The 23,187-nt window shown below is 44.7% G+C and overlaps 1 pseudogene across 1 annotated transcript; it reads right to left on the bottom strand.

Annotated features, from left to right (window-relative positions):
- Positions 1 to 540: 540 nt before the first annotated feature.
- On the bottom strand, positions 541 to 21,946 carry LOC110197874 (uncharacterized; annotated as a pseudogene). Its single transcript, XR_013482689.1, has 5 exons — positions 21,208 to 21,946; positions 20,481 to 20,636; positions 8,442 to 8,568; positions 6,840 to 6,935; positions 541 to 4,757 (listed from the first exon to the last, which is right to left on the bottom strand). The product of XR_013482689.1 is annotated as an uncharacterized LOC110197874 (transcript).
- Between the last annotated feature and the right edge of the window lie 1,241 nt (positions 21,947 to 23,187).

The following is a 23,187-nucleotide window of genomic DNA, read 5'->3' as shown; positions in this document are numbered from 1 at the left end:
CAAGTATTGTTTACTACCTAAATTAAAAACTATGGCTTTAATCAGTACCTAACCCTGACTACACTGTAAAACCTAGGACTCATCAGTCCCAACATACAGGTTTTCACCAGTCCCCACCAGTGGGGTCTTCATCAGGTCCCCACTCAGAGGGGCATCTGGCCTGTGGCGCCCACAAATGAGTCTCCACCCTGTGGCCACAAATCCCTGAGCCCTTTGGGCCTTAGTCATTGATCAACATTACCCTTGCCAGGCCTTTATCTGCTCTGGCACCCCTGGTTATCCAAGCTTCTTTTCCTCCCAGTAAAAGAACTCAACTGAAAGAAACAGGAGCTTGGGATTCAAGCACAGAGGCATTTACCAGACCCCCAAGGAGTAGATGGCAGGCTGGATATCAAAGGGTCCAAGCTAGTACCAAAACACTTGGGTCATGCCTCCAATGGTCAGGAAGAAGCCCCTCACCATGATGAATCCCACTTCTGACACCAAAAATATCAACTGGGCAAAGCCCACCCCTCACAATGCAGAAGAGTCCAAGATGAGTTGAAAGCAGAAAAGTTATATTAGGATGAAAATAATACACTAAAGCCAAAGGAAGTCTAGCTTACAGAATCTTAAGCATAACTTCGCTGGAGTATGAAATGAGTGCAATTGTTTGGTAATTTAAACATTCTTTGGCCTACCCTTCTTTAAGATTGGAACTTAAATGGATGTTTTCCAATCCAGAGGCCACTTCTGAGGTTTCCAAATTTGCTTGCATATTGAGGGCAGCACTTCATTCTTTTGTGAAAAATATTATATTTCATTTTTTCCAATTACATGCAAAAACAGTATTTTAAACCCTTTTTTTAAACTTTTGAATCCTAAATTCCCTCCTTCCTTCCCTTTACCTTGGGATTGTGTATGTGCGATTCAAGATGGTCCTGTACCCAATGCCAACAAAAGGTTCCCTTTACTCTCCTTCTGAGCAGCTCTCTGACCCCTTCATTGTCTGGGAGCAGAGAGCTCTCTAAGCTGCTGTTGTTGCCTTGCTGAGGAGTGATCTGTATCACACTCTTCTCCAAACCCAGCTGCCATCAATTTTCCTGTGGCTTCCTAAGTTGTATTGGGTTGGAAAATTGTTTTATCCCGACTTTCTGTTGGTTCTTCCACTCCAGAATTTGATTTGAAGCATTATTTAAAGTTGTTTGGAGGGGGATTTGGGAGAGTTCAGATGAATCTCTGACCTTATTCAGCCATCTTGGCTCCACCTCCCTTCTTAAAGTCATAAATTTAGTCTTTACTTAGTATAAGATATTATAAATTTCTGCAGGCTGGGAAAAAAAAAAGATTCGTGGTCATCTTGGATGTCTTGTCTGCCTACCTAACTTGACCAGAATTGAAAAACAGAGCTACAGACTGTCTTTTTGAAGGCTTTGCAAGTTCCACATAAAAGTTTTCATTCCCTTTACACTCTTTTTCCTTTAGCTGATCAGGCTGCAGGAAACAGTTTCTTTAGATTTAGCAAGATACAACACCATCTCCTGTAGAGGAGTCCCAAAAGGTCCCTCAGACTGCCCAGGTTCCCAGATAGTATGTGACAATCAACCCAGATGCCTCTTACTGGGTTGGTAGCAAATCTCATTTCCCTGCCAGGCTGGCAGAGCAGCAGCAACCATGGGAGGCTGGTTAGATAGAAATTGCAGGGCCTCTTACCTGCCTGGGAGCGGTTGCTTCTCCATAAGATGGTTCTGTTCTGCCTCACATGCAACCAAGGAAGCCCTTCCTCATCACCATGATTGTCGGGTCACAAAAATCAGGAGGCAGAAATGATCTCAAGTCAATGAGAAGTTTCCCGACTGTCCCATGCAGTAGTCTGAACATAGGCTGCTACATGCATGTCGGTGGCCTGCAGGAGACCACAAAATTCCCCCAAATCATCCCAGTGTTTATACCCTTGATCAAACACCTCTGATTTCTTCCCTTCACCAAACATTGTTCCCCAGTTGACATGATATTGATGCAAGTTCATTTCCTTATACTGAAGACATTCTGTTTTGGAGAACATGCAGATGTCTTCTTTCACACAGTGCTACAGTTTATGAGCCTATTTCCTTCTGTTTTGATTTTGCAACCTGGTGGGATGGCATGAATTATTTCCCATTATTTCATCATTCTGTTACGATCAGACACAAAATATAACCTTCACCACTGACCTCCATGTTCCAGAAAAAGGCATGTCCCCATGGAGCACATTCATAAGATTTCCTCCTAGCATGAATCCTCTGATGAGGATAAGAGATGATCTCTGGCTGAAGGCCTTCTCACATTGAGTCCATAAATGGCTTGCACCCAGAATTTCCTGCTAAGAAGCTCCATACTCCATTTCAATGCCTTTCCTCAGTCACGTCAGTGATAAGATTTATATCTTTTGTGAATTCTCTGATGTGAAAGGAGGACTGACTTTAGCCTGAAGGCGTTACCACATGGATTGCATTCTCTCCAGTGCAGATTCTCTGATGTTTAGCAAGACTGGAGCTGTGTCTGAAAGCTTTCCACACTGATTACGTTAATAAGTTTTCTCTCCAGTGTGGATGCTCTGATGTTTAGCAAGATGGGCTGCCTCTAAAAACCTTTCTACATTGACTACATTCATAAGGTTTCTCTCTAGTGTGGATTCTCTGATGTACAGCAAGATTGGAGACGCAACTGTAAGCTTTTCCACACTGATTACATTATAGGAGCTCTGTGTAAAAGCCTTTCCATAATGATTACATCTATAAGGTTTCTCTCCAGTGTGAATTCTTTTACGTGTAACAAGACTGGCCATCTGTATGAAAGATTTTTCACATTGATTACATTCATAAGGTTTCTCTCCAGTGTAGATTCTCTGATGTACAGCAAGATGACTGCTCTGTGTAAAAGCCTTTCCACAATGATTACATCTACAAGGTTTCTTTCCAGTGTGGATGCTCTATTGTTAAGCAAGACTGGAGCTACCTCTGAAAGCCTTTCCACATTGATCACATTCATAAGGTTTCCCTCCAGTGTGGACTGCGTGATGTTTAGCAAGACTGGAGCTGTCTCTGAAAGCCTTTCCACATTGATTACATGCATAAGGTTTCCCTCCAGTGTGGATTCCGTGATGTTTAGCAAGAGTGGAGCTGTCTCTGAAAGCCTTTCCACATTGATTACATTCATAAGGTTTCCCTCCAGTGTGGATTCTTTTATGTAAAGCAAGATTGGCCCTGTGTAGGAAAGATTTTCCACACTGATTACATTCATAAGGTTTTTCTCCAGCATGGATTCGTTTATGTAAAGCAAGACTGGAGCTCCATCTGAAAGCCTTTCCACATTGATTACATTCATAAGGTTTCTCTCCAGTGTGGATTCTCTGATGTACAGTAAGACTTCCCTTCTGTGTAAAAGCCTTTCCACATTGATTACATTCATAAGGTTTCTCTCCAGTGTGGATTCTCTGATGTTTAGCAAGACCGGAGCTTCTTCTGAAAGTGTTTCCACATTGATTTAAGGTTTCTCTCCAGTATGGATTCTCTGATGGTTAGCAAGGTGAATTTTCTGTGTAAAAGCCTTTCCACATTGATTACATTCATAAGGTTTCTCTCCATTGTGGATTCTCTGATGTTTAACAAGACTAATCCTATGTGTAAAAGACTTTCCACATTGATGACATTCATAAGGTTTCTCTCCGGTATGGATTCTCTGATGTATAATAAGACTAGAGTTGCTTTTGAAAGCCTTTCCACACTGATTACACTTATGAGGTTTGTTTCCAGTGTGGACTCTCTGATGTTCAGCAAGACTGGAGCTGCCTCTGAAAGCCTTTCCACATTGATTACATTCATAAGGTTTTTCTCCAGTGTGGATTCTCTGATGTACTCTAAGATAGGAGCTCTGTGCAAAAGCCTTTCCACAATGATTACATTCATAATGTTTCCTTCCAATGTGGATTTTCTGATGTACAGTAAGATGACTACTCTGCGTAAAAGCCTTTCCACAATGATTACATCTATAAGGTTTCTCTCCAGTGTGAATTCTTTTATGTGATGCAAGACTGGCCATCTGTATGAAAGATTTCCCACATTGACTACATTCATAAAGTTTTTCTCCAGTGTGGATTCTCTGGTGTACTCTAAGATAGGACCTCTGTGAAAAAGCCTTTCCACATTGATTACATTCATAATGTTTCCTTCCAATGTGGATTTTCTGATGTACAGTAAGATGACTACTCTGTGTAAAAGCCTTTCCACAATGATTACATCTATAAGGTTTCTCTCCAGTGTGAATTCTTTTATGTGATGCAAGACTGGCCATCTGTATGAAACATTTTCCACATTGATTACATTCATAAGGTTTCTCTCCAGTATGGATTCTCTGATGTACAGCAAGATGAATCCTCTGTGTAAAAGCCTTTCCACAATGATTACATCTATAAGGTTTCTCTCCAGTATGGATTCTCTGATGTTCAGCAAGACTGTAGCTACCTCTGAAAGCCTTTCCACATTGATTACATTCATAAGGTTTCTCTCCAATGTGGTTTTGCTGATGTACAACAAGACTGGGTCTGCATCTGAAAGTGTTTCCACATTGATTACATTCATAAGGTTTTTCTCTAGTGTGGATTCTCTGATGTATAGCACAAATATCTCTCCAAGTGAAGTCACAGGGACTATTATTCCTGATTCTTTGCTTGTGAGCTTCTTTTACAGAAAAGCTTAGCTCTGTAGTAGTCCCTTCTACTTTCAGTCTGATCTCTCCTTCTGAAAGAAACAAGCAATAAAACATATATGCACAGACACATATATAGTTATATCCCCTTCCCCCCTTTGGCAGAACATAAACTTATTAACATTCTCTTTCCCCAGGCAAAGAGAAAAGTCTTCCAACTTAAGTGGGCAAGAACAATTATTTCAAAATGCCATTAGCTCACATCCAAAGGATGATTTAATTTACAAAGAACTTCCCACACAGTTACAATGGATAATCACAACAAACCTGTGACACAGGAGGGGCATTCCTATCACACTGAGAACTCAGACAAAGAGCTCAGAATGGCTGAGTGACTTGAACCAGATTCCAGTGGCTGAGACAAGAACTCAAAACTGTGACTTAGCATGTTCTGTCCACGGTACTAGACAGACCATTTCCTTCAATCTTTCCTTTTCACTTTCACTTTCATTGTCTGCAATTTCAATCCTTTCTTCATAGATATTATGCCATTTGGTGCACATATACTAAATATTCAAATATTTCATGCTTTTTCATTTCTGTAAGTTTAATATAATTTCCCTAGTAATAGCTTTCAATGTTATTTTATTCTGTTGCAGTATCTGAGGTCATATGAAGAATACTAGCACTGCTTTTTTATATTTGCCTAAAGTATAAAAGATTTTGTTCTGGACTATTAATATTTTTGTATGCGAGGCAAGTGGGGTCAAGTGATTAGCAGGGTCACAAAGCTAGTAAACGTTAAGTGTCTGAGGCCAGATTTCAATTCAGATCCTCCTGATTCCAGGGCCAGGGCTCTATCTATAGGCTTTGACACTGCCAATCACCTCTTTTACTTCATACTCTCCTTTCTAGGCTTTAGTGACACTGCTCTCTCCTGGTTCTCATTCTACCATATCCAAAGTGAAACTCATTCTCTTTGCCCCAACCCTTCCATCTGCCTACTTTCCTAATGCTATCCAAGGCATCCCTCCAATAATCCTGGTTCTGAGATGAAGCGTCATGCACTCCTCATCGATTCTCACACATTCACCCTTCTGACCCCTACATTCAATCTAATGCAAAGTTCCATGATTCCACTTGTGTGAATCTCTCCCATACATCCCCTTCTCTCCCAACACTGTCACTGTCTTGATTCAGGCCCCAAACACCTCACACCTTAGGTACTGAAGAGCCTGCTGGTTGGTCTGGCTGCCTCATGTCTCCCTGCCGAGTCCACTCAGTCTTCCACCCCATTATCAAGCTCATTGTCCTGAAGCTCTCACCTGACCATATCATCATCCACTCAACAGCCTGGAGTGGCTCTGTAGCAAAAGGGTCAAATACAAAATGCCCCCAGGGCTGCTAAATCCCTTCATCACGTCCCCCTCCTACTTTTCCAGTCTTCTTTCACCCTACTCCCCCCCCACCCCCATGGTGGTATGGGCTGCCTTTCTGTTCTGTGGACAGCACACTCCACCTCCTGGCTCTGTGGGTTTTTCTCACTATCCCTTTCACCTAGAATGCTCACCCTGGCTTTGCTGAAGCCCGAGTTAGAGCCCACCTTCCACAACAAGCCTTTCCCAGTCCTCCTTCGCTTTAAGGCCTTCCCTCTCTTGACCAGCTCCAATTTACCCTGTCCATAGTGGGTTTCTACAGAGTTGTTGGAATGATGTCTGCCCTACCGTAATGGGGGCTCCGTGAGAGCTGGGAATGACTCTTACATCTCTTTATGTTCCCAGTACTTAGCACTGGGAGTAGCATAGAGTGGGGTGCTTAAATATTTCTTGATGTGAAGGTCTAAGAAAGGGCTCATATTGGAAACCCGGTTGCTGTTACCACTTTCAGAAGAATTCCATGCCCCCGCAAATTCCAAACAAAAGACTGCCTATAAGATCACAAATTTATCCCTAGTGGGGAGCTAAAAGGCCATAGAGTCTAATCCCCTCATTTTACAGATGTGGAAACAGGCTCCATGGTTCAGTGACTGGCCCAGGTAGTCACTGACAAAAAAACTTCTGAAAAAGAATTCCCAGGCAGGTTTTCTAGCCCCCAAATTTAGCCCTTGCTTCACCACAACACATAGCAGCCTCTTGTAATCACAGCTCTCATAGACCTGCTTTCACCTCACTCACCCAGACAGCGACTCCTCAGGCTTTCTCGCTCCAGCATCCATGGTGCTTCCGTTTGCTCAAAATAAGAGATCACATCTTCTCTGGGAACAGGAATTCCTGGGCACGGAAATCAGTCAGGGATGAGCATGGAGCAAAACTTATAATTTAGTTCTCTTTAGGAAAAGGAGTGTGGACACAGAGTGTGGACAGAATCACTCCATTCTGGTCACATATAGGAGTCTGTACTCATCTGATTACTGCTTCTAATGCAAGTAAACCAAAATAGGATGTATTGTACAACCTGTTCTGAGAAACAGCCAAACCTTTTGCCCCCCATCCTATTATGCTCCGTTCTGGCAGAAATTCCTAACCCTCAAACTGGGTAAAAGGGTAATTGTGCCAGATCAGCCTCAAGCCCCAGCTCTGGGAAACTTGATGAATCATCCTTAACCCTCTCCCTCTATACTGGTTCCACTCTCCCTGAACCCTAGATAACCCATGTGTACTGTTCATTCAGGGAGTGTTTCCCTCTTTAGGGGAGAGGCTCCTGCTGGCAAACTCAACAAACTTTAGTTGGTCCAAACTCTCTTTCTCAGCCAGTCCCTTATTCCTGGCATCCACAGGGGCATGCAAGCAAGGATGCCAGGGTGGTTCCCAGGATGCCTGAAGGATAGTTTCCATGGCATTAATTTTGGGGATTTCTGGGGAGAGGTCAGGGAGAAAATCATGGAACCATTTTGGAATCAGAGAATTTGGTCTTGGTGCACCTTCTTCATAGAAGAAGGGATTCATTGCAGTTTCCATTGTCTAGAAATCAGAGGCAGCTGATACTGCAGTGGAGAGAGACCTGGGCCTGAAATTGGGTTGCCTGAGGTTAAATCTGGCCTCAGATAGTTAGTACCTGTGTGCCCCTGGACCAGTCACTTACCCTCTATTTGCCTCAGTTTCCCAACTCTAAAATGGGGGGAATAATATCACCTAACCTGGAAGGTTATGATGAGCATGAAGGGACATAATATTGTAAAGAAAGCCCTTGGCACAGCCCATGGCAAATAGCAGGTGAATATAGATGTTCATTCCCTTCCCTTCCTTTCTCACTGTCTGTGCTGGAAGTTTGGGGTAACAGGAAGGAAGATGAAGGACAAACCTGCTACACCAGATACATTGAAGAGCTGTGAGCTACCACTGTCTGCTCGTTCAAAGGAAGAAGATTCCAAATCCTCGGCCCATCCCAAAGAGGATGGGGCTGCAAGGAAAAGCCGCCTGAGCAGTTCTCAGAGATTTGGCAGCAGAATTCATACCGAGGTAGAGGTTCGAATTTTAACCTCTGAGATTAGATCCACACCTGAGATGCTTCCACACTGATTGGATCTCTGACCTGAAGCTACCAGGAATTGGTAAGAGACACCTTGAGGAGCAACAAAGGAAAGTCTCAAGTCCTTATCAGACAAAGCAATGACTTCCTAGAGGAAAACCAGGGAGCAGGAGGGGTCTGTGTCTTGAACACAGGAGACCAGCACTTTTCACTCTCTAATAATCGACAGATGCGCCAAACCCTGCACACTAGGGAATGCAGATATTCCCTCTGATTGAAGACTCAGTTAGCAGGGGAAGTGTCCTTACCCAGGGAGAGAAGGTTCTGGGCATTCTCCAGCATGACCTCCTTGTACAACTCCTTCTGAGGATGGTCCAAGAGGCCCCACTCCTCCTGGGTGAAGTCCACAGCCACGTCCTTGAATGTCATTGTCTCCTAAATCACAAAAAGTCACAGGGACATGGAGCTGAAAGACACTTCAGAGTTCAATAGTCCAATCCTCATAATTTACAGGAGGAAACCTGAAGCCCAGAGAAGGGATTTGCCCAAAGGTCATACCCTTTGTGAGTGTCAGAGTCAACTCTTGAAACCACAGTCAGTAAGAAACCAGTGGAATTCAGAGTAAAGCATTTTATATCATCATTGGGAATAAAGCTGTGTCTAAGAAATGGAATGTGTCTCCTGATGGAACCAGGGAGAAAGTTTGTGTTCTATTTGTGAGGTGCATTTGTGGAGGAGAAAGAGACAGGGTGATGTGAAATTTCTTCCTTATCAGAACTGATGTAACTGATATATTCTAAAGAAAAGTATGCGAGAAACTGGCAAGTAACACTGCATTCTAGGGAAATAAAAACATTTTATATGATCATTGAAGAGAGAATAAAGTTAAAGAAATGATCTAGTTTGCTTCCTGGATGGCTGAAATAAACTCTTATCAAGATAAAAACATGAAGAGGATGCTAGAAAGATGTTCATCAGAATCTAGACTGCACTGAATGGTATGAGCTGGTTTCCAGCAAGTGAAGGAGCCTTATCTGTTATTTACATTGAGGACTTGAGGTCACTCTGGGTATGTGTCATACCCAAAATAGCTTACGCCTTGGCTTTAGGATTGCTTTGATCTGTCAACAGCATGTAGTCACTAATTACATAATTAATTACTTAGTAATAAGACTAACTATGATGGAGAAGGGCAAGCTAGGTGGTGTAGTGGATAGAGCACTGGGCTTGGAGTCAGGAAGACTCATCTTTATGAGTTCAAATATGGCCTCAGAAACTCACTAGCTGTGTGACCCTGGGCAAGTCACTTAAGCTTGTTTGCCTCAGTTTCCTCATATGTCAAATGAACTGCAAACTACCCCAGTATCTTTGCCAAGGAAAGCCCTAATGGGTTTACTAAGTGTTGAACATGACCAAAATGACTGAACAACAACAGTGATGGGGAAAGGAAGGTTTCTTTATTGCTTAAAAAAAAAGCAATTTTTATTTAACTTCGGTTTTGTTTGAGCTAATTTATCAGCAAAATGTAGTCAGTTTCTTTATGAAAAATAGATGATTTAAACACACCAATAGAACTGTTGCTTCTGTTACTGCTTGCAGCTGTTTGTCTTTCATTCAAGAAAAGGACCACGACATCAGGAAGGTGATGTTATGCCATGACTAGCAAATGAATTGGACTTGAGTGACAGAGGGCTGTGCAAAGTCACCAGCCTCACTTTCACCTCCAGAGCCATCTGGGTCCAGTGGCCAGATACAGATCAGGACAACTGAAGATGGCCCAGGATACAGTGTAGAAACTTGGAAGAAGAAGAGTCAAAAGAATGACTAAGGGGGCCAACTGATGGGCCATATATAGGAAAGGCTGGCCAGATCTGAGAATACCCTGATATTTGGGAGGGGTCATCTATATTTCCAGCCTGCTACATTCCAATGAGCTTGGAATCTGATCATCTGCCATTTCATTTTCTTCCACTTCACTCACAAGCATAGGATTCACTTTATCAGAGATTCTGATGTTTGGGAACAATCTTCCATCCTGCATAAAAATGCTGATTCAGTTTTCATCTTTGTGATTTCTTCCTTAAAACATCTGATTTAGAGTCTATTTGTCTTCCATATTTCACCTTTCACTTTCTTTATTCTATTATTTTACTTCAGGACAATTGAAGAATTTATTCCTCTTTTATACTTCTTGAGACTCCCAAGAATTTCTAAATCTTTTCTTTTCTCTCAGGTCCCTTGAGTAACTCATATTCATTTTAGAGTTAGATATGACTGAAGCCAATAAAGAACAACTTCTTAAAACATTCTACAAGCCTCTAATCTGTACCCTGGTTTAACTTGTCTTCCACACTCCACTGCTATGCCCATCCCACCCAAATGTCATCACTGCTACCAATGTAATGAGTTTTTTCAGGAAAAATTTCATTTCCACCCCACTGAGCTTTATAGAACAAGCTGTCCCAAATCCCAAATGTCTCCAGGGAAGGGGTTATCTGGCTCCCAAAGGACAAATGAAAAGGCTTTCCTTTACACCTAGGTCTTTCCCTCTTCAGTAACTTCCTAATGGGCACCACCTTTCTGGTCCCCCAGTCAGTCACCCTAGGTGTCATCTTCCATTCTCCAGTATCTCACCTCCACTCCTCATATCAAATCTGTAGTTGAGCCCTGTCAAGTTCACCCTTTCACCATCTCTGGAATACACACCCACCCTGGGGCAGGCCTTCATTGTCTCACACCTGGACAATGGCAATAGCTGCTAGGGGGAGTCTGCCTGCCTCTACTTTCTCCCCACTCCAGTCCATCCCCCAGTTAGCTGTCCAACTGATCAAAGTGGGGGGGGGAAGGGGAGTTGTCCACATTTTACTCTCATTGCATAAATTACAGTTGCTTCCTATTACTTAACAGAATCAAATACAAAATCCTTTGTAGCATTCAGAGCCGTTCATAACCTGTCCCCATCCAACCTTTCCAATCTTCCTACAGCTTATCTCCACATACTCTGGAAACCAGTGGCACTGCCCTTTTAATGAGTTCCTCACACAAGAAACTGTGCTGACTCTGGGTGTCTCCATGCCTGCCTCATCTCCACCTCCTGGTTTCCTTCAAATTCCACCTGAAATTCCACCTTCTAGAAGCCTCCCTACTAGCTGTGTGACCCTGAGCAAGTCACTCAAACCCAACTGCCTTGGGGGGGAAAAAAAGAAGCCTTTCCCAGTCCTTTCCATTCTAATGCCATCCCTCTGCTCATGCCCTGTTTCTCCTGCATACAGTGTGTTTGGACATGACTGTCTTCTTCCTTGTTAGACTGGGGGCTTCTCGATAGCAAGGACTGTCTTTTTCCTCCCTTTTCATCCCCACTGATTAGCCACTGTAGGGTCTCAATCAAACCCTAGGCTTGCCAGCAGGGACTGTTGATTCCTCTTAAGGTAGTCAGGGAAGGGGCTTGACTGGCCAGATTACCTTTGTTGGGGTATTGTTGGCCTATTAGATAAGACCAGTACGACGTCCAGCATTTGACTAGGCATCCATGGCCACAGTAGGAGACAACCAACTCCAGTTGGGCATTATACAAAAAAGAGACAGGCCAAGGTCAGCAACTTCAATAAAATGACAGCCACCTCATCCAGACTAGAGAGACCAGGACCCAACAGACCCTGCCCAGCCCATCCAAGAAGGCAAACGAGGACACACCAGCTCTAGCAAAGTCTAAGAATTGAGGATGGCTGTCTAGGTAAATAGAAGAAAAGACTAAATACAATGATGAAATGAAATGGGGCAAAGAGTGCAAGAGGGTAAACCCAGGGCAGAATAGCCCCAAGAAAAGTCAAGACTTGGGCAGAAAAGTCTTGGTTCCCAGGACTAAACTTCTCCTGACCCTGAATGTTCAGTGCCAACTCTTTAGCCACCATACAGCCTTTATGCAACCTCATTACTCATTAGAATAATCTCTCCACCACTTATCTCCCAAAGAAGCTTAAATAATTAACATGTGAAAAACAGTTTGTTTGAGAGTCTTACAGGTGCCATTTTGCTATTCTGAAAAGAACTAGCACTTATATAGCACTTTATGAATCTCATTTTTAGCATCACAAGAACTCTGGGAGGTAGGTGCTATTATCTTCATGTCAGTATTTATTCCTATTTTATTTCTGAAAGTTGTTTACTGTAAAAGCATAGCAAGGACCAAAGTACACAAACATCCCCAAGAGTCTTCGATGCTGGACCCAAAGAACATTCAGAGTCCATGCTTAGCAAAGAGGCCCCATGCTTAGACCTCACATGGCCAATGGGTCATTCAAAGCTGCTGGATGAATGGAAAATCTCTTCTCTTTTCCTGGAGTCTCCAGGAGAGTCCCCTGGGATGTAGATCTTTACTGGGCTTCAGGAGTTAAGAGTTTTGTGTGGTTCTGAAGCTGCCTTTTCTCAGTTTGTCTAGTTCTTGGCTCCCAATTCTAGAGACAAAACCAAATGATCCTCCCTAAAGCCTTGAGGAAGATGAGGAGGAAAAGGCACTGGCCCATGGATAATAAATAGGTGTTTTTCCATTAGAAAAAAATCTCCCTTCTTTTCCTCTGTCACCTCTCCCCCCTCATTGAAAAGGAAATGAAAAACTAAGGCCCTGTTTTCCACCTGTATAATCATGTAAACCCCACTTTCACATTGGCCACCTCCAAAAGGTTCATTCTAGACCAAGTCCTTCGCCTAGATCAGAAGAGGAGGCAGGGGCATGTTTGATGAGTCCTCTGGAATAGTGGCAGATCACTGCACAGACCAGAACTCCCAAGTCTCTCAAAGTCACCTTTGCAATACTGTCTCCACACAGGCTGTTATCCTGGTGCTGTTCCCTTTGCTACGTATGCATCAGTTCATTCACATCTTCCCAGACTACTCTAAAACCACCCCTTCATCACTTCAGCCCAACAGTACTTCATCACATTTCTATATCATCACTGACTTCCATGTTTAACTTAAAGCCAGTCTCTGTGCCCTCCCGGAGGAGTCTGGGCTGAGCTTGTGTTCTCCTGGGTCCTGCTGCTGTTCTATTGGGGATATTGAATGCTGCCTTACTCCAGGGTCTCAAGGACAGCTCAGGCTGGGCACCTACCTGTGTGCTTTCAGTGCTCCCAAAGTGGCCTGATCTATGGCAAAGTTGATTGAGGCTCCCCTTGCCCACACTGGCATCTTAGTTCTGCAGGCTCCTGATCAGGTTTTCAGTCTTCTTGGCAATGATAAATCTACTCAACTTGGCCACTATCAGCCACTTCACCTGAGAGGCTTTTCTGGTACGATGTTCGACTGTGATTCCTGAGCATGCTTCAGGCCAGGCTAGGAGCTAGGACTGAGCCCCTGCTCTCATCCTGGGATCTGAGCCAGAACAACGACTGATTCTGAACCTGCTCTTCTCTCTATATTCCACCTAGAGCCTCCAACTGCTCCTTACCCCCAAAGGCTGCCTCGAGGCCCAGGTCCTCACCCGTCCAATCCAGGACTTGGTAGCAGGCAACCAAGATGTCAGTTAGCACCTGGTACAAGTCCTTCATGCTCACAGGCTAGGCTCCACCCTCTGCTCCTCACTATCTCTCTTCCCCATATCCCATTTGTTGTCAAGATCAGTTGATTTCACCTTTGCAACATCTCTCAAATATGATCACTTCTTCCCCACCTAATGCTCTCTCCCATCCTGGTCCAAGCCCTCATCACTCCACAGCCAGGTTATGGTGATAGCCTGCTGGTGGGTCTCCCTTCCTCAAGCATCTCCCCCACTCCAATCCATCCTCTCTTCAGCCACTAAAGTGATTTTTCCTAAAGGAAAGATCTGACCATGTCACTACCCTGCCCCTCCACTCAATAAACAGCAGTACAAAATACAAAAACAAAGTCATTCAAAGCCCTTTTTGATTTAGTCCCTACCTATATGTACTTTTCTATCCAGTGACCCTGGCTTCCTGGCTGTTCCACAAACAAGACCCCCCCTCTCTGCTCCACACATTTTCATTGGCCACCCTCATTCCTGTCATGCCCTCCCTCCTCATCTCTGCCTACTGCCTTCCCGTTTATATTTCTTGTTCAGTTATATCCAACTCTTCATGACTTTGGGGTTTTCTTGACAAAGATACTAGAGTGGTTGGCCATTTCCTTCTCCAGCTCATTTTACAGATGAGGAAACTGAGGCAAACAGGGTTAAGTGATTGCACAGTGTCACACAGCTATGAAGTATCTGAGGCCGGATTTGAACTCAGGTTTCTGGCCCAGCACTCTATCCACTAAGTCCCAACTTAAGTCTCATCTTTAGGAATCCTTTCTCAACCCCTCTCAATTCTAGTGCTTTCTCTCTTACTTCTTACTTTCTCTTACTTCCTACTTTGCATATAGCTTGTTTTGTTTGTCTTCCCCATTAGACTGTGAGATCCTTGAGTTCATGAATTACCTCTTGCCTCTCTTTGTATCCCAAGCACTTAGCATAATGCCAGATTGATTATCTTTGTGCAAGATTCCTTCCAGGAGCTTTTCACCTACCTCCTCTGGGAAGACCACTAGGCCAGGAGTCAGAAAGACTGCTCTTGGGGATGACCTCAGTTCACATCAAGCCTCAGACATGCATAGCTATGTGACCCTGGGCAAATCCCTTCACATCTGTCTCAGTTTTCTCAATTTATGTAAACTGAGGATGATGTCCCTGGGAGTGGCAGAGACAAGATGGCAGAGAAAGGGGAAGCAACACAGTGCACTGCCCTCCACAAACACCTAACAGATCTGGACAATGCACCAGACCAAGTCTGGATGGGGAAAACAAGAAACACCTGTGACTCCTGGGTCCAGGTTGGCACAGGGGGAAAAGGGGAGGTCTGTGGGCCCTGGAACCAGTCTGGTGAGGAAGACACTGCATAAGGAGCATTCCTGCCATAAGACCCTGTGTCACAGGGCAGGAAGACTCAGACCCACGCCAGGGAACTGGAGCAGGACGGTTGCCACCCTCTGTAGGCCCAGCTCACATAACAGGGTCAAGGGAATCTATGCCAAGCAGTGGAATTTCTGTGCCCAGAGGCCCTGGGGAATGAAGCAAGGAAGCACAGAAGCCTGCAGAAGCAGGGGTATGGCCCAGGCCTGGGATGCAAAACAGGGTTTGGCTTCCAATGTCCAGCCCAGCCTGCAGTGGAGTCACAAGAGCAGGAATCTCAAAACAAGCACAAAGATTACCTTGAAAGACTTGGGAATTCTGATCTGTGCAGTGATCTGCCACTATTCCAGAGGACTCATCAAATTGTAAGGTCCCTCCTTACAATTCTGCCCCTCTGAGCCCCTCTGCTGGCTAGCAGAGTCTGGTAGTTGGCCAACAGGGACAGAGTCTGGCAGCAGTCTGCTCTTGCATAGGCTCAAATCCTGGTCAGAAACTTAGAGAGCTCAGAGCAGGAGGGCAACAATCTGATTTTGCCCTGGATCAGACCACCCTGGGAACCCTGAGAGCTCATAGGCCTCCATCCTGTCCCTGAGATCCTGGAATAAGACAACACTCAGTACCCCAAGAAAGCAGCAACAAGAGAGCCCAGACATTCCCTCCAGGGCACTGCAGAGGAAGCAGGCTGAAAGAACAGGCCAAGAGGAAAAGAACCTCACCATAATGAATGGTCATGGTGGCAAAGGAATGGGCCATAAAAAGACAGAAGCGTGACTCATATTGCCAAGCACCAGACAAACACAGCTTGGGCACAAACTCAACCAGAATTTCTGGAAGCGCTGAAGTAAGAATTAAACATGTTTATAAATAGAATGAGAGCACTTGAGGGGAAAAGAAATGAGTGGTGTGGAAGAAAGAATCAAGGAGGTAACAAGCTTGTCACAAGGGGCACAAAACCTTGGCCAAGCAGCAAACTCTCTAAAACTCTGAATAGACCAAATAGAAGCCACAAGGCAGTAATAAATATTAAAACAAATTCTAGAGGGGGAAAAAACAGAAGAAAATATAAGTACCTCAGAGTGAAAACAACTCACATGGAAAAGAGAATAAGGCAAAGTTTAAATATCATAGGACTATCTGAATGCCATAATAAAAGGAACCTGGACATAAGATTTCTTTCTTTTTTTAAATGTATTTATTTTTAGTTTTCAATATTCACTTCCACAAGATTTTGAGTTCCAAATTTTCTTCCCATCTCTCCCCTCCTCACACCCCAAGATGGCATACATTCTGAATACCCCTTCCCCTAATCTGCCCTCCCTTCTATTTCCCCCCCCCATCTGCCTTCTCTTATCCCTTTCTCCTTCGATTTTCCTGTAGGGCAGGACAGATTTCTATACTCCATTTCCTTATATCTTATTTCCCAGTTGCATGTGAAAAAAAAATTTTTTAACATTTGTTTTTCAAACTTTGGGTTCCAAATTTTCTCCCTTCCTCCTTCCCCACCCACCTTCATTGAGAAGGCAAGCAACTCAATACAAGTTATACATGTGTACTCATGCAAAACACTTCCATAGTAGTCATGTTGTGAAAAACTAACTATATTTCCCTTCATCCTATCCCGCCCCCCATTTATTCTATTCTCTCTTTTGACCCTGTCCCCCCTAGAAATGTTTGCTTCTGATTACACCCTCTCCCCATCTGTCCTCCCCTCTATCATCCTCCTGCTCTCTTGTCCCCTTCCCCCCTATTTTCCTGTAGGGTAAGATAGATTTCCATAACCAACTGAGTGTGCATGTTATTCCCTCCTTAAGTTAAATCAGATGAGAATAAGTTTCACTCATTCCCTCTCACCTTCCCCCGTTTCCCCTCCACTGTAAAAGCCTTTTCTTGTCTGTTTCATGTGAGATAATTTACCCCATTCTACCTCTCCCTTTCTCTGTCTCCCAGTATAATCCTCTCTCACCCCTTAATTTTATTCTCCAGATATCACCTCTTCATCTTCAACTCACTCTGTGCCCTCTATTTATCTCTCTCTCTCTCTCTCTCTCTCTCTCTCTCTCTCTCTCTCTCTCTCTCTCCATCTATATACACATAATATACATATATATATATACACATATATACATATACATATATACATACGTATAATTTTTTCCTTCCAACTATCCTAATACTGAAATCTCTGAATGAAAACTCCCAGGAACATCATAGCAAAATGCAGAGCTTCCAGATGAATGAGAAAAATTTGATAAGCAGCCAGAAAGAAACAATTCAAGTGCCAAAGAGCCACAGGTAGAATCACACAAAATTTGGCAGCAATTAAAGAGCACAGACCTTGGAATAGGATTTGTCAGAAGGTAAAGAACATAATCTTATAGCCAAGAGTAATTTACCGAAAAAAACTGAGTATAAGGATATAGGGGGTAAATGACCCTTAAGGAAAGGATATCCAAGTCTTCTTTATGAAAAGACCATAACTACAGAGAGCTTCTGAAATTCAAACATGTGTGAAGAGAAACACAAAAAAGTAAAGAAGGATGAAGTAGCCTAAGGGACTAAAAAAAAATAAATGATAAACTACTCATATTCAAATGTGGGGAGACGATATGTGTCCCCTCTGATCTCTCTCAGGGCTCATAGAGGGAATCAAATTATAAAAGACCTGGGAAGGGTTCTGTTATGTCTTGATTTTAAGGAAAAGATGGAAGGAGAGGAAGACCAATACACAAAGGTAAGTGGATGGAAAAGAGGATTAGGAAATATTGTCTCACATAATGAGAGGGCACAAGTAGACACCTATACAAACTAGGAGGAGGGAGTGGGTGGGAGCATCTGATGCCTGATCCTTAGTCATCTAGTCAGAGGAAGGAAAAGTACACACAACACAGAGCTGGGTATAAAAATACATTTTACTCACTAGTGAAAAGGAGGGAAAGGAGAGAAAGGGGAGGGGGAATTAGAAGGAGGATAGATTATAGGAGGGATTAGGCCTAAGCAAAATAAACCCAAAGGCTGCATAAGAATATTTATAGTTCTTTTTCAGGTGGCAAAGAAAGGGAATCTGAGGGATTGCCCATAAATGGAGGAATGGGTGAACAAGAAAAGTCCATAAATGTAAGGGAATACTGCAGCATTGAACCTGAATTAGCACAGTGACCAACCAAGATTCCAAAGGGCCAAGGGTGATGAAACACGCTGCCTGCCACCTAGAACGGAAGGACTAGGGTATAAAATGAGAAATATTTTTTAGGACATAGGCACTGTGGATTTTTTTTCAGATTGACTACATATCCCATGTAATGGGTTTGGTTTTTCTTGTGTTTTCAATGTGGGGGAGGAAGCAGGAGGATAAGAAGGTAGATCTTGGCTGATACAAATGTGCGTGTTCATATCTGTGTGTAACCACACATTGGAACTCTGATCAATGCAGTGATTAATCAATTCCTGAGGATTCATGATGACATGATGCCAACTTCTTGATAGAGAGGTGACACTCAGAATGCTGACTGATATAATTTTCTTTAGACATAACCAGTGAGAAATTTTCTTCAGCATGACTACATATATTCTTCTAATAGGGGTTAGTTTTTCTTGCTTTCTAAATTGCAGGAGAGGGGGGTGAGTGGGAGAAAGGGAAGGGAGAGAAGTGTAATTTCTTTTGTACAAAAAAAATCCTATTTAAAAAATGAAGTAAAAAATATCTCCTCCCCCCTGGCTCCCAACCCAGATATTCTTGACTACATGAGTAAAAATAAGATGAGGAAGATAAGATACCTGCCTTCCAGGGCTGGTTGTGAGAACCAAGTGAGACATTGGTAAGGGGTTTAACTCAGTGCCTGGCTCTAAGTGGATGGTTAATAATAAATGCTGGTTTTCTTCCTTCAGCCAGGTTTGAAATTAGACTGACCACTCACCTGATGGCTGTCAAAAGTAGCACCCTCCCCATTTCTGAAAGGGTTACTCTCTCCTGGAGTTCTGGCCTTCCCCTGTCACATGGTTAGGCCAGTTTGTTTGCTTGGCTTTTTCCCTGAAAGGTAACAAAGCTCTCTCGATGACCTAACACAATGAGCAAAGGCTCCATGTGCTTCCCTTCAAGCTTCCCTTGGGAGGGTCTCTGGACAAACTAGTGTGACTGCTTGGCAACCTAAAGGCATAAAAGTCTGCCCATGTGAAATTAGGGTCCTTCAGATATGGCACATTTCCCCAAATGGCACACTGCCACACCTTGCTCTGTGACCAAATGAGCTACTGCATGGAGGTGAGGGGAGCCTTATCTAATCAAGCTAAAGACCTCTTGTAGCGCTATTGAATGTCCTTTTTATGCTATACTTAAGGAAAGCTCCTTTTACTTGGCAAATGACCTAAGAGTGTCTGATTTTTGCTTAACATCTAAACTGCGTATTGGCTTGAGTCAGTTCCATCCATTACTCCCTTCTCAGGTCAGTCTAGAACCTGCTCCAGCCTAGAGCAGTCAAGATTTCCAAGAAACTGTCTGAGGTACCTTGACACACTAACTTGACTCTGTCAATCCTTCCTGTTGCTCTCATGGTCTCTGCCAGTACATGAGACACTCTGCATAGAGTAGAGCAAATTATCCCACCAGGGAGCCAATCTGTATAGTAATATGGTATGCGGTGAAGCTAGTCCTGGTGCCAAAGACCAACAGAGGCAAGGATGAGAATCCCAGGAGCCTTTTCTAAATAGTAGAGAAGCCATCTGTCATTCAATCACTGTGCCAGGACAGGTCTTAACAGCACAAATGCAGCAGGATGGCCCCAGAGGTCTCTGTACAAGAAATCTTGGGCTTGTATATCTAGGGCCTTTCTAAATCTTCTTGACTCAACCTAAGAACTGGTAAAGGAGAGGGGTTCAGAGGGACCTGGGAAGGCATGTGTGATCTGAGGCAGGAGGACATGAGCAGCACCAGGGGCACAATTTGCAGTGATAACCACACTGCAAAGAACAAAAACTGAGGGAGCCTTCAGAGCTTTGCTCCAGGCCTACCCAGGCAAGACTCAAGGTGAAGGGTTTTCCTGGACCTTGAGCTGCTAACAAGGGAGAACTTGGCCACAAGAAACAGAGAGGAGGGAGTGCTAGGCAGGCTCAAAGAGAGCAGAGACATGCTCCCTATGGCATAGAGACTAAAGAATGAAGTGGATGTCCTTGTGAGTCAGGTGTGATGAGGGGGTCTTAAAAACTAACAGGAGAGGGCAGCAATTGGGGGAAGGGGTAAGTTAGTGCTTGAGATGCCAAAGTGTTAATAAATCAGTTTAAACAGAAGCAGAGAGCAGGGCAGTGTGGTTACTACTGTGTTTAATTTCATGCCTAGCTTTGTAAAGAAGCAATCCATAAATAAGATATTTTCAGTTTCATAAACCATTTCCTATGTCTATGGAAATGACCTCCACTGGGAGGTTGATCAAGTCTATGGACAGTCTGCACTCACCTGGGGTGCGGGGCTGTGGCTCCCGGGGGCCGTTCCCTCTAGCTCCGGGCTCTCTGCTTGCGCCAGGCCTTGGTCCTCTGCAGACTGAGCTGGGCAGGGAGAAGGATCCCAGAGGGGGAGAGGTCTTTCTCTTCTCTTTCTAGACATCAGGCTGGCCTACAGAGAGTGAAGCCCCAGAGGAGTTACAAAGGCCAAGGCCCTGCTCTCAGGGGAGAGACTCTCACCTACAGAGGGGAAGGAGAACATAATTAGGGTCCGGTTTGGAAATAAAGATGGTTCCACTTTCTCTTACTCCTTCTTTTCTGCCCCCCTCCATTCTCCCACCCTCCTAGGAGGCAGAAAGGGCTTCGGGATCCCAGGTGGGATGAGATCAGTCAGAGCTTCAATGACCTTGGACTCAGAGGCTCTCCTCTGAATGGTCCTCTGTCCTCCCTGCATCCCCTCTCCCCAGCTCACACACACAGAATCTAGACCACAGACTGACTGCTTGATTTTGGAAGGAGGGTAGCTAGGGAAGGCTGGGGAGGGGGAGGGCTCTGGGATGAGGCTGCCAGTAATGACCAGGGGAAGCCTGAGGCTCGGAGACACAATCCTGTCTGGGATGCTGCTGCCTGGCAGGGGCCTGGGGGCTCTGAAAGAAGTGGAGGCAGGGGAGTAGGGGCTTTGGTGCCTGGGTCCAAGGTGGGTGCTAGGGGCAAGCAGGCAGGCAGGACTTCTGGATCCTTACAGGGTGTGTTAAAATTGCATCTCGTTTCGATCCCCTTGATCACCTCTCCTCCTAGTCAGGAAGTTTAGCAGGAAACAAGATTGTGAAGTGGAACCTGGCAGCCGTGTCCAAACTGTTCCAAAGATCAAAGGAGCGATGTCTTCTACATTGTATCACGAATTAATCACATTTCCCATCTTAACAACATGTGCCAGGCAGAGGCTGCTTGTCTGGGTTTCCAGCGCCCATGCAGACCGGGCCGGCTCCAGAGCAGCAAGACATACAGAGGGTTGGGATGTCCGTGAACTAGCCCCAAGGTGGCACAGAAAGGAGGTGGTCTATCCCCGCCAAAACCGTATAAAAAGGGACATCAAATTCCACACACATACACACCCCCCACCTCCCCGGGATCCAAGCTGCCCGGTGTTCTGGGGAGTGGGAGAAAGCTCTCGGCCCCTGCCCCTCCCCCATTCCATCGCTTCTCTGTGAGCCCCGCTCTCTCCACCCTCCCCACTTTTCTCTGCTTGTCCCAGGGCCTTATTAAAGTGAAGTTGCTCCCTTTCCCGCGGTACCCATTCCACATTTCATAAATTAAATACCCATTCACTTAGCGTTGTGAGCAAGAGGGTCCACAGCTTTGGCGGATCAAACTGTGGGGAATTGTATCCGGAGGTGCAGACCATGCCGACCTTGTGTTCCTGTTTCCCAGAGGCCTCTGCACTGCCTGCTATCTGGGGCTGTCCTCAGCCTCAACCTCTCTTCCCATTCCCCTGCCGGAGCCCTATCCCAGCCCCGCCCCCAACCCCTCCCTATCCCCCTGCCCGGCCTCCCCTTTCCACCCTCCTCACCATGGCAACTAGGAAGGAAATGTTGGCCAGAGGGGTGATGTGTCCTAGGGACTCGTGTCCCAGGCTCCAAGCTGTTTTTTGGCCATAAAACAGTTTTGGGGTTGGAAAAATTCTCTTCTCTCGCCTCCCCACCCCCCCACCCACACACTGAGTGTACACACACTCAGAGGAAAAAGCAATAAGGTGGGAGTGGCCAGGCGGGGACGGGGGCGGGGGGGGGGGGGGGGGGGGACTCTTCCTGTTGCATGTGATTTGTCCCATTGAGAGAAAAGCCCTCACCACAGACTGGGAGAGATCAAGCCAAGGCCTGGTGGCATCAGCACAGACAACAAGAATATCTCATCAGGGACCATGAGTGTTTTCGCTGATCTTTTCTCCTGGATTTTTCCAGGCAAAAGAGCAGGATTCCTGCAGGGATCCTTTGCAGTTAGGATTATTCTTCTCGTTGTGATTTGGTTTGGCTAGATCTGCAGACCTGGTGGTGCATGCTGCTGCTGGTGGTCAGGGGACCCAAGGTGGATTGTGTTAATATTGAATCTTCTTCTGGTCCCCCCCACCCCAGTCAGTAAGTTTTAGCAGGAGATAAGATAGCAAAGGGGCACCTGGAAGTCACATGCAAATCATCACAAAGATCAAAGGAGCAGAATTTCCAAATTGTATCCTGAAATTCAGGCCCCAGTGATATGTGCTGAATCAGGACAAACCATCTAGCTGCTGCTTGGCCAACACCTCTGGTTTCTTCCCTTCACAGCTGACGTAATATTGATACAAACACTTTTCCTTATTCTGAAGATACTCTATTGTTTAAAGATTAACTAATTCCAATATTAAATAAATTATCTGGAATAATAGGCAAAGAAGGAGTCTCCCACATCACCCAATTGATTCCAAAGTTCTTCAGAGAGATCTTGAGAGTGTCACTTCTGAGTGCCGTGGGAACATCTGCCTTGCTTGAGTTCTCTGTCAAATAGCTTTTTAGGCAAATGTAGGTTTGGCATTCAAACAACGTGACCGTCCATCATAGAGGCGCTCTCTGCAGTGCAGTCTGAATGCTTGGCAGTTCAGCTCGAGAATGGACCTCAGTATCTGACGCATTATTCTTCCAGGTGACTGTCAGAATCTTCCTAAGACAATTCAAATGGAAGTCATTCAG

The sequence above is a fragment of the Phascolarctos cinereus genome, unplaced genomic scaffold, assembly GCF_003287225.1.
Source record: "Phascolarctos cinereus isolate Bilbo 61053 unplaced genomic scaffold, phaCin_HiC Scaffold_726;HRSCAF=1367, whole genome shotgun sequence".
In the NCBI taxonomy this organism is placed as follows: Eukaryota; Metazoa; Chordata; class Mammalia; order Diprotodontia; family Phascolarctidae; genus Phascolarctos; species Phascolarctos cinereus.
This window is presented reverse-complemented; position numbering and strand designations above follow the sequence as displayed.